Here is a 12,728-nt window from a genome sequence, read left to right as displayed (position 1 = left end):
AACAGGAACATTTGGGCCCTATCAGTGTAATAGCTAATAATGGCCTCACAGTTTACTTATCTTCCCAGGATCCCTTTAATATACCCAGTCATTTTCCAACAGATGGGAAACAGGTATGGAGGAAACCTAAGCAGCTGGTCCAAGGTCGTAAGGGAAGGCTGTGGCAGAGCCAGGGCTGAGTCCAATCTGCAGATCCTCAGCCAGACCTGTGACCAGTGACATCCTCGCCTGGTGAGCACCAGGAGATAACACACGGAGAGCCAGGCCCTGTCCTGGGCTGTCCTCAGCCCCACCTGCTGACTGAGAAGCTCCCAGATTGCTGCTGAGGGCTGAGGCTGAGCTGCCCTGATGGATTCTGCAGCCTGACCCGGAGCTGGGCTCTCAGAAGGACCTTTAGGCAGGATCTGGCCTTGTGCAGCAGTGCCTTTGCTGGGAGACCTGAAGGAGCTGCTCCCCTGGCAGAATGCAGCTGTGTAGATAAGTCTGTATCTATAAACCTGCCTCCCTCATGCAGCTGGTGAGGTTCAGCTCAGTGCCAGGGGCTTTGCTCCCCTTTTTTCTGAGCCCACCCCGCTCAGGCTCGTGATGCTCCCAATTGATTCCTGTTTATACAGAATTTCCACGTTAATGCTTTGTGTGGTGCCTCTCACAGTGAGATGCAGCAAGGTGTTTGTACAAACACCTCCAGGGAAAAGAGAGGGACCTGCTGCTTTGCCCTGCAGCTCCCTGACAGCCTGGGAGCACCTCGCAGAGGGGATGGTCCCTCCTGGGCTCCCCAGCACCTCCTCGGGGAGCCCCCAGACCCAAGAGATGATATTTTAAAATCTGTCAGGCTATTTGAAAGAGGGCCATGTCTTTTTTTGAAAACGCTTCAGGGAAACAGATGCTCGAGTTGTTCTTTAATCTAGAAGGTAACTGCTAATTAGTTTTGTATACAGCATAAGCCTTCTCTCCACTTGGCATATTTTGTGTCAGCGAAGGATCCTTGTCAGGGACTTTATCTGTTTGCTGTCCTCTCCTGGTACTCAAGAAAGAAATGGAGATTCCATCATCAACTCTGCCTTTCCACTTTCATTACTGCTCTCTTAAAAATCAAATAATGCATCCTCTGTGGCTGAAATGGGGTGTTTGGAGGAGGGGACCAGCCCCTTCCCCCTGGCCCTGCTCACCCTCTCTCCATGCAGCCTGCACAGCTTCCACCTGTGTGCCGTGGTGGCACGGCAGGTTTTTTTCTCTTTCAGCAGGGCCCCTCTGCCACATGGGGATTGCACATATGTGGGAGGAATACAGTGCATGGCCCATTTGAAGTCGTCTTTATAAATATTCAATTCCCCTTGACGCAACGGGCAACACAGCAAAGCAGCCCCTCATGGTCTTGCATGCCAATAATCTGCAGATTAAAACTCCTCCAATGTGCATCTCCACAATGGGGCCTGCCTTATGTGGAATGGGCCTGTGAAACTATTGTGGTGATAATCTGGGGATTAAGAGACTTTAATAAAAAGCTTTGACATGACAGGTCATAGCCGCTCTAGAGAAAAAAAAAATTTAAAAAAAAAAATCAAATCTGTTACTCCTGAATGGCTTAATCCTGTGTGAGCCAAGATCCTCCCTCTCCAAGGGTGCCTGGGGGATTCAGAGGCACTCAGCACCTTGCTCCAGGAGCTCGTGGTCCCCCAGGACAGGGTTAATTGCCTCCCAGAGCTTGCTGTCCTCACTGTGCCCTTTACAGCCACCCTGGGGGGACTCTGGTGCCTTTCCAGAGCTTTTCTTAAAATCCACCACTCCAGGGCTCTCCTGCCCTTAACCCTTGGCTGCAGAGGGTCCACTTTGCCTCCATCCTCCTGGCCATGGCCCAGCCCATGCTCCTTGTGCTGCTCCTGGGGTGTTTTGGGGAGGACTCACAGTTTGGGACCCCACACGGAGCCTGTGCCCACCCACATTAATTACATTTGGGTTTCTCACTGAAATACCAGGCTGCAGCAACCCTCATCCAGCACTTGTCTCTAAATAAATTGTTAATATTTTAAGTGTCTTTCATGATCCTGAGTCTAATTAATTAAAGGTTTATGAAAAACAATTAGGTTTTGATAGGGATCACCTTCTCTGGAGTCCCATGTCTGCACTGAAAAAAGAGAGGGGTTAGAAAGGCTCAGGCTGAAATTTAGAACTGCAGTGAGTAAGAGAATACACAAATCCCACATGGATTGGGGAAATTAGGACATTTGGTGCCAGATTGTCTGACTAATTAGATTTCTATCAAGTCCTCAGGGACTGGCTGATGCAGCATTTTAATTTAAAGCTGCAGCAGTAGCAGCAGCAGCTTCTTTCCTTCTTCTCATGCTCTTCATATCAAATGGTCTGTGTTTTCCACCAGCAATCATTTCCGTTTCTAATGCTGGACCTCTGCGAGGACCAAACCTTGTTCTGTGCTTTGCAGGAAGGGTGTGCTTTGCTGGAATCCAACACGCTGCTGGGTTTTGTGTGAATGAGAAAACCCTCAGTGCCTGCAAAGGGATTTTCCCATTACATGGATCATGGCATTCCTTGACAGACACGTGGGATAAACACACACAGGAAAAAAGCTGAAGTTACCCAGTCCATCAGCCAGTTTTTGTAACTGAGAGCATCATCAAAAATTGTTGTATTCCACAGAAACAGGAAAAGCAGGCCAAAGGAAATGTGCATGCTGCTCTCTGGACTTGCTCTCTGAACACTTTACCAGGCACCAGGAGCTTTGCATTCCAGATGAAATAGTGGCAATTTCTTGGAGTCAGTTCATTTCCACCCTGAACCACCTGAAATGAAAATCAATTCTCAACAGATTCTCGCTGCAGGGAGAACAGGGTGGCACCTCTTTCAATCATATTAATTTAAAATATGGTGATGCAATTGTTCTGCAGCCCAGGGGGGCTGGAAAAGAGAGCAAATTGGTGGCAAAGCCCAAGTCCAAGGTGGCTGTCCCTGAACTTCATTGCTGTCCAAGTGCCTAATTTAGAGCAGGTGCCTAACTTTTAAGCCTGTGAAGTTAAAGGGACTGAATTTGGGCTTAATGTGTATAGAGCAAAGCACAAATCATCAAATTGTCAAATTCTTACTTAGTAGGCACCTAAATTTAGTGTTAATTGCTCCAAAATTAGTTAGCATTATTGAAATAGAATAAGTGGAGGTTTTTTAGAGCCACTTCTTACTTGACAGTATGAGATTGCACATATTCCTGTGTTCTATTTAATGAAAAATTATTATGCTATTATTGCTATTTTATATGATGGATACATAATTAACAGTGTCTGTAGAATCATTTCTTCTCCCACTTTGCTCTACTTCTTCCAGATTATTTTATAAAAAAAAAAAAAAAAAAAAAAAAAAAGGAAAAAAGAAAAAGAAATAAAAAGAAGATAATGGAATTATATCTTATGCTTCAATGAAACTGAAAACTATTATTCCTCTCGTTAACCAAACCCAGAAAAGTCAACCATTCCAGTGAATATTAAACACAAAAAGTACATTTTAGATGTATTATGAATCTGCTGCTAAGTCTTTAACTCATTGCTTTGTGAAGAGGAGTTCAGCAGTGGAGGGAGCTCAAATGAAATCACAGCCTCTGAAGACATTGAATTTCCCAGCGTTCATTGATTGAAAGCAGGCCTATAACATTATTGAAATGGTTTCACTTAACCTCATTTCCCCGTTATTATTTTGTTATGCTTTTTGGGGAAGGTTATGTAATACTTATTTACTCCTGTCAGTGATCCCTAGGTGCTAAAAGTGATTTAAGCCCCCTGTGATCCAGGCAGATGCGCGATGAAGGAGGCAACAGGAGCCAGGCTGGGCCCAACAGCCCCGTTTGTGGCCTGATCATTTCAATTTACAGGCGAGGTGCTAAAGAGGGAAAAGGCCAGATATTGCTGTAAAACATCCAGTGATGGATGAGATCCCACTAAACTGGGTAATACAGGAACAGAACAAGGAGGACATTCCAAGCCCACAAGTGCCCGGAGCCGCTGGACTCTGAAAGATGCCATGAGCATCACGGGAAGAGCAAATGAGTTTGAGATTCTGTGAAAATGCAGCCTTTTTTGGGGTCCTAAGAGGGATCTTGGGTCTCTTGAAAAGATGAAGAGCCTGACTCCTCACACCCAGATCTGTGGAGCCATAAAGTGCTCCTACAATTTTGTGCTGGTGCTTATTCACCTTTGAAATGTCAGAAGAGATAGAAAAGGCAGAATGATGATTATAAAACATGTTTTCAGCAAGGTGCTTCTGGATAGAGATGTTTCCCTTCACTGTTTTTCTCCTCACCCAGCAGATAAATATAACAATTTCCAAGCTATTTGGATTAACTAGAAATTAATTTTCTTTCTTCTCATTTTCCTTTCACTGAAAGAAAAACAATGGAACAAGCTGCTGCTTTGCATTGATGATACTTTCATTTCCCTTTCTTTCATTTTAAACCCCATTTTATTTTCAAATTAAAACAAGGCACATCTAGAGAATAATTCCTCTCATTGGAAGGTAGTCATCAGAAATGGAAAGGAGAGATGTGCAGTTTGTGTTCCTGTATCGTGAAACGTGTCTGCCTGAAGTATTGGTTTGAAAATTATCAAAATGTGATCATTTTCATTTTTCTTAAATATAATTTCTTCATTTAACTCTGCATTCTACCCATGAAAAATTGTCTGTGGCTCCACTAGAACTAATAGAGTTTTGAAAATGAACTTGTTACCTGAAAATGCATTTATTTTGGTTTGCAAAGTGCATACTGTGAAAACATTGCCCTGAGTGACCATGATAAATGTTATTCTTATCATTCTGTGTTACTCAGTGAATAACAATCAGATCAACAACTTGAGGATTGCTTCCCAACCATAATCTAACAAATCCAGCCAGAATTTTTGAAGAAAAGGCCAAAAAGTCTTGCTTCAGCAGTTTCCAGTTACAAATAGTCTTGTTTCTAATCCAAACACTTCCAGGATTTATCCATAGCTCCTGATTTTGAGCAGGATGAGTAACAATTATGAGAGGGAGGGGCCCAGGTCCTGCAGGCAGCAGGGTGTGGTGATGCTGGGCCCCGTGTCACACTGTGGAAGGGTGACACATCTTTAAATCATTCTGCACAGTGTAAAAGTGAGTCTGATGTGTGGAGAAAGGGCCTCGCTGCCTTCCTTCAGGCAACAGGGAAACTGGGACAGGGCTACTAAAATTCCTGGGGACAGTGCATCATTTAACCATTCCTTTCAGGCTACCCATGCTCTTGCTTGTAACGTCAGACCTTTTTGCACCTCCTGCAAGCAGGTGGTAGCCAGGTGGGGGTCGGTCTCTTTTGCCAGGGGAGAAGCAGCAGGACAAGAAGAAATGGCCTCAAGTTGCACCAGGGTAGGTTTCTATTGGTTATTAAGGAAAATTTCTTCTCTGAAAGGGTTGTCCAGCACTGGCACAGGCTGCCCAGGGTAGTGGTGGAGTTGCCATCCCTGTGGGGTTTAAAAGCCCCATGGATGTGGCACTTGGGGACATGGGTTAGTGGTGGGCTTGGCAGTGCTGGGGGAATGGTTGGGCTCAATGATCTTAGAGGGCTTTTCCAACCTAAACGATTCCATGATTCTGTGATTCTAATTAGTCTCATTTGCTGACACACAAGCCTTTAATTGCAAGTTGAATAATTAGACATATCTGCATATGCAAATGAATAGGGTTATACTATGTCACTCAACATGATTTCTCTGGAGACAAATAGCTCTCTATATTTCAGGAGAGAATATGATATATTAATTTACTTAGACAAATAACTTTATTTAGAACGAACCGCTCTCATGTTTGTTTATATAAAGCAATAAGAGAAGAAATAGGAGAGATTTTATGTGGAAGGAAACAGCTGGAAGATACTAATTTGTGGCAGGGGTGGGGGGGAAATCCTCGCAAACCGTAATGCTTCTGTGCAGTGAGAGATGGGAGCAGGGAACCTTCTCTGGGCAGGAACCTGCTCTTGAGGGGTCGGGAGCTGCAGCACGGGGCTGTGGCCTCACTGAGACCACCGCTCCCATCCCGCGCATCCCAGCCTCCTTCCATCTTCCTGGCATTTCTGCATCCCGCTCCTGCGCTGGCGGAGAGGCGCTGGCAGCGCTTGGCCCGTTGTTCCCCATCCAGATGGCCGCTGCAGCGCGGCCACGGGCTGCGATTCGGGGCGGGCGCACGCCGGGATGCTCAGCCCTCCTCCGCCTGCATGCCGGCCGAATCCTAATCAGGCAGCAGGGAGGGGAGCTGCCGGTGCCGGGCACCCCGCTTTGGGCGAGGGAACGGGCCAGCACACGCCGGAGCCCACGGGCCAATTCCCACCGCGCTCCCAACGCGCCGTGTTGGCCAGGACACGGCAGGAGGGGGAATCCCAGGCTGGTCGTTTGGGGGGCTTGGAAAAACCGCACGGGGGAAGGAGGGGGAGCAGCAGCTGCGAGCAGAGCACGTGGGAGCGGTGATGGCATTTGGAAGCAGGGATATTTGGAGGCGGTGATGTTGGGAGTGGGGATGTTGGGAAGCAGGGCATGTTTGGAAGAAGGGATGTTCGGAAGCGGGGATATTTCCATTCCTGCCGGCATTGCCCCCGGCCAGCCCCGGTGTTAAGGTAATACGAACACAGAATGGAAATCTGCTCCGCGCCCCGGCCGCTTCCCGAGTAACGCGGAGCCGGACCGGGGACGAGGATGGCGCTGCGCGCCCGCCCCGGCGCTGCTCGCTCGGGACTGTGCTCCAGCCCCGGCCGCGGGGCAGCCCCACGGAGCCGGGTTGGGACCCTCCGGCCCCCCTGGTCTCCCTCTGTCCCCCCGGTTCCCCCGGTTCCCCCGGTTCCCCCGGTCCCCCGAGCCGCCGCTCCGCCCGCGCCGTTACCGCGGCAACCGCGGCGGCTGCAGGGGCGCGCGGCGCCGGCAGGGGGCAGCACCCGCACGGGCCTGCCCGGGGCGGCGGCAGCGGGAAACGGATCGGGAATGGGAACGGGATCGGGAATGGGAACGGGAATGGGATCGGGATCGGGATCGGGATCGGGATCAGCATCGGGAATGGGATCGGGATCGGGATCGGGATCGGGAATGGGAACGGGATCGGGAATGGGAACGGGAACGGGAACGGGAACGGGAACGGGAACGGGAACGGGATCGGGATCGGGATCGGGAACGGGATCGGGAATGGGAACGGGAATGGGAGCGGGATCGGGATCGGGATCGGGATCGGGATCAGCATCGGGAATGGGATCGGGATCGGGATCGGGAACGGGATCGGGAATGGGAACGGGAATGGGAGCGGGATCGGGAATGGGATCGGGATCGGGAATGGGAACAGGAACGGGAACGGGATCGGGAATGGGAACGGGAATGGGAACGGGATTGGGATCGGGAATGGGAATGGGAATGGGATTGGGAATGGGAACGGGATCGGGATCGGGATCGGGAATGGGAACGGGATCGGGAATGGGAACGGGAATGGGAACGGGATCGGGAATGGGAATGGGATTGGGAATGGGAACGGGAATGGGAACAGGATCGGTATCGGGATTGGGATCGGGATCGGGAATGGGAACAGGATCGGGAATGGGAATGGGATCGGGAATGGGATCAGGAATGGGATCGGGATCAGGATTGGGAACGGGATCGGGAATGGGATCAGGAATGGGATCGGGAATGGGAATGGGATCGGGAACGGGATCGGGATAGGGATTGGGAACGGGATCGGGATCAGGAGCGGGAACGGGATTGGGGTAGGGAATGGGAATGGGATAGGGAATGGGATCAGGAGCGGGAATGGGATTGGATTGGGAACGGGATCAGGAACAGGATCAGGATCGGGAATGGGATCAGGATCGGATTGGGATCGGAATCAGGATCGGCATTGGGATCGGGAACGGGAATGGGAACGGGATTGGGATTGGGAACAGGATTGGGAACGGGAACAGGACTGGGACTGGGATGGGGTGGGGGTCGGATAGGGATGGGATAGATATGGGACAGATGTGGTATAGGAATGGGATGGGTGAGGGATAGGAATGGGATGGAAAGAGGACAGGGATGGGATAGGGGATGGGATGGGATGGGATAGGGGATGGGATGGGATGGGAGGGGATGGGATGGGATGGGAGGGGATGGGATGCGTTGGGATGGGATGGGATGGGATGGGATGGGATGGGATGGGATGTGTTGGGATGGGATGGGATGGGAGGGGATGGGATGGGAGGGGATGGGATGTGTTGGGATGGGATGGGATGGGATGGGATGGGATGGGATGGGATGGATGTGGGCAGGGTGCAGCACCCCCTGTTTCAGTGCCAGAGATGTGCCCCTCCCCAGCACCCAGCATCCCGTCCCAGCTGCCTGTGCATGAATCTCCCTGCCGGCTCCTGCCAGCTCCATTTGCAGCCCCATCCCACTCCTGCCGCGCCTGAGCAGGGGGCTGCTCTGTCCCACGTCAGGAGCAGCCCCGTGTCTCTGCACGCTGAGGTCACAGCAGTGGAAGGATCATCTTTTGGGCTTGGCTGATGCATTTTCCCGTGTTACCCATGCAGCTAGACAGGGGTTGTGAACAGGATTCCCATTCAGGACTCATATCTCTAGCAGGATGCCTAAATCATGTTCAAGATTTCTAAAACCATCCCAAGTCACTGGCTTGGCAGGATCTGATGATGCAACTTGCTTCTCATTCTTTCTGAACTTCCTTTTCCATCCTGATTTTGAACTTTTAGTTCAAGCATCACTGCCTTGATTTAGGCACAGATGTATCCGTCATGGGAAGCTCACAGAAAGATTAGTGTCCCCTTGCTCTGTCTGCCCAGCTAAGGGAATGGCCACATCTGCTGTCAGCACAAATCAAATATAAAATTACTGTGAGTTTCTCAAAGATACTCCTGAGTAAATTGGATTTTGGTTAATTCACACTTTATTACTGAAATACAGCTATGAGCTAAGGGAAATTGCAGTAAGCATCTACATTCTTAATGCAGACTGGTACAACACCCTTAATGCTCACAAGCAGCACTTCTTTAATGCAAAGAAGTCTTGTGATATCAAAAAGATGAGGAAAATGGCTGATAAGGCACCCAGACCTCTGTGCCATTTTTAAAAATCAAATTACCAGACAGTCTCACTAAGGTGCTGTGTTATGTCTCAAAATTTTAGAATTCCCACAACCAAAAACCCCCTGAAGCCCTTAAAGTAATTTAGTGTGTGCTGGTGCTGCAGGAATTAACCAGTGGAGATGGTGGAATCTGCATAGGGCTGATCTGGGGAGAAAAAAGCCCTGAAATGCAGCTTAGCTGAGTCTGAGTGGGATTTCTGAAGGGAAGCCTGTCCTAGATTGGAGCTGCCATGCTGTGGAAGGGGCATCTTGCTGGAGGCTGGTGAGGCTCTAATTCACACCCAGAAACATCCCTCCAGGAGACACAGGTTATTTATCGCTTCCCATCTTGGTGCTTTCCCCCCACAGTGGTGCAGGAGGGTGATGGGCGGCTCTTGGGGCCATCCTGGCCACCACAGCGCCACAACCTGACCTTGCATGGAGCCACCCACCCCAAGGCTACACCAAAGCTGCATTAATTTGCTCAAGATGAGCCTTTCCCCACTGTATTATCATTCTTGTTATTATTATCATAATTATTATTGAATATTTCTGCATGCAGAATATGGGAGCTGCATCCAGCCCCAGTCTGTTCTGTGATTGATCCTTTCCCTTGCTCCAGAACCTATTTCCCACAGGTTTGGATGTGTGCTGGGAGCCATCCTGCCTTTCTCCCCTGATTCAGGGGGGTCTTGGGATGCCTGAGCCCTGTTGCAAACTCCTCTGAGTACCACTGAGGAGATGAAATCACACGGGCGCATTTCTGTCCCCCTCTCTGGGACAGCTCAGTGCCGTGTTCATGCTGTTCCAGTGGCACCCAGAGTCCTTACAGGCTTCCCTGCTGTGCCTGTGGGTGTGTCTGTGCATGGATTTCCACGTGCACACACCCAAATATGGTATTTTTTGGAAAGGTGGTGTCACAGTGTCACAGTGTCATGATTCTTTGCTAAAACCCATCAAGTTGTCATTCCCATTAATGCCTTCCTAATCCCAGTGTGTTGGTTAAGAGTGATCACACCACACTTTGGCTTCAGAAAAGCCATGGAGTTCTTTTCCCTTGTTCCTGGTTTTATTCTCCCTATGTGGGTGCAGATTTTAAGGCAGGTTGCAGCTCAGCATCACCCTTTTGATTCTCTCTAACCATTCCTTTGCATCGTGGCAACACAGAGCTTTCACAGCATAAACAAATCCAAGGAAGAGATGGATTTCCTCACTATGAAATAAGTAAAGCAGATGATTGAATAAAGTTTCATTTCCCTGCCTGGTTCAGCAGCTCTCTCTTGCTCTATTACATTTCCTAACTTGCCTCAGCAACTCTCTTACCCAGCTCTGTGACTCCCTGAGTGGGTGATGCTCTTGGGTCTCCTCTGCACTTGAAATCCTGGCCTGACCCTTTTACACAGGCCCAAATGCTGCTCTCAATTCCCTGGGGTTAATCCGGAGTAAATCCCTGGGATTAACGGGATTTAACCCTGTGCTGGCTGAACGCTGTGTGCAGCCCTGGCTCGTGGTATTGCCCAGGGTCTGCTGGGATCTCTGTCCTTGCCAGGAGCCACAGACTGGGTAAAGAAATGCTGAATAAACTAATAAACCACCCCATACTCCACAAGCAATGGCAGGGCAACCGCCTCCTGATGGAGCAGATCCACCCAAAATCACCCAAAGTCATCCTTAGCAAAACCATCTCTTCCTCTCACTTTCACATCTTTCCTCCCTCTCTGCCTGCCCTGAGAGTTTTGCTGCACTGTTTATCAGGATTTATTTCATTTTCTTTCTCTCTGGTTTCCTCCCTAGGAGCACATGACATGCAGAATGGGGGTTTGGGCAGCTCTGCCCATCCCATGCAGGTTATTCCCTGCTCTCCCTCCTTGGGATGGCGGCGCAGGGTTTTGTTCTAGTGGTTTTCTCTGGGAGCCTGGATGAAATATTCAGGGCCTTTGTTTGACCAAGCCCAATCTGAAAGCCTGTGTGGGATTGGTTTTTCTACCTGCTGGCTATTTTCTTGGCCTGAAGTGAACAAGAAGAGGTTCTGCCTCTGTAGGACCCAGGCAAGGAGCTCATCCTTCCTCTGACCCTGCATTTTCCTGAAACTTTTGTCCACCATCCCCCGAGGATGCTGTGGCTCCAGCTGGGTGTGGAGGGCACAAAGTGTGGGGTGAGGATGGCTCTGCTCCTGCCAGCCTTGGATGGTGGGGGGCTTTGGGCTCACTCACCCTCTGCCTTGTGCATACCCTGCCGAGCTGCTTCACTCTGTTTGCACCCCTACCCCACCCTTCCTGGTCAGGCATGACCTGGAGTGAGTCCCTTTGGCTCTCCCCGTGTGCAGCCGAGGGAGAAGCACTCATCTCTCACTCCCCAAAGCCCCCTCTGTCTCCTCCACCTCTGTTCCACCCTCACCAGCAGAACCCTTCCCCCTGGCACAGGAGGCTGCTGGAAAAAGAGAGCAGCAAGCCCCAAAGACGTGTCATTGTGCTGAGTGCTTTCAAACCTTGCAGGATGTCACTGTGTCACAATTTCAGTTCATTAGGTGGCGCAGGGAAGGTGCCGTGACATCAAAGCGCTCCTTTTCCCTATAGAAACGGGAGCAGCTCTTTTGATCTCAGCCCCCAGTATCCCCCCCAGATTAATATTTACTTGTACAACCCAAACCTGCCGGGATCCTGTGCTTGATTCTGCCATATGTTCTGGGGAGCTTTTCCTTGCTTCCCGGCTTTTCTCTGGGAGGTGGTTACTCGGCGGGGGGAGGAGTAACCAGTAATTTTTAGATGTTTATTTATTTCCCTGCTACCCTCTGCTCCTCGGGCACAGCAGGGGAGGGCACCCAACCTATTTTGTGTCAACCAGTTGCTTTGAAGCTTGCCACAATCAAACGATTTTATTTTGGGGAACCCGAGCAGCTGTTTGTTTGCTTCCCCGCCTTATATTGATTCAAGGAGATAATCCCCCAGGCCCCACATGCTTAATCTGTGAGCTGCTAACGTTGCATGAGGTATCGAAACAGTCCCTTTGCCCCTGGATTGCTGGGATATTTATGGCTGAAAGCAGAGGTTTAGGGCATAATGCTCATTTTCGGAGCAGCACGGAATGTGGATATGGGGCTCAGAGCACAGACTGCTGGGGACTTTGGTGGGGATATTGTAGCTCTAATTCGGTGACAAAAGGTGGCCTCGTGCTTTGTATTGTAGGAATATTCGGATATAATTTGGTTCCTAGTGAGTCATTAGGATTTGTAACATCGGGGTTCAGCCACTGGCAGCATTGCAAGAGCAATGGATGCTCCCTGAGAATCCAAAATGCAGGGCAGGAATTCAGGACGGGGAAAAACTCAGCACAAGTGTGAAACCCCAATCTTTCCCCATGCAAAAAAAAAGAGGGACCAAACCTCAAAGCCAATTTGAGCAGGATCTGGCTCTCGCTGCGTTAGCAGCTGACAAAATGGAGTGGAAATGAATTCAATTCAGAGACATCTAATTTAATGAGAGACTCTCTAAGAATAATTTTGCCACAGATGCTTAAAGTGATTTCAACTTGAAAAGCAGGAAAGACAGACAAGATGATAGAAAATGACTATGGAATTTATACCTTCCTCTCCTTGCTTTAAGCCTGCACTTCCTGTGCGTGTCCTGGCATGAAAG

The sequence above is a fragment of the Vidua chalybeata genome, chromosome 17, assembly GCF_026979565.1.
Source record: "Vidua chalybeata isolate OUT-0048 chromosome 17, bVidCha1 merged haplotype, whole genome shotgun sequence".
NCBI classification, from domain to species: Eukaryota; Metazoa; Chordata; class Aves; order Passeriformes; family Viduidae; genus Vidua; species Vidua chalybeata.
Note: the sequence above shows the minus strand (reverse complement) of the source record.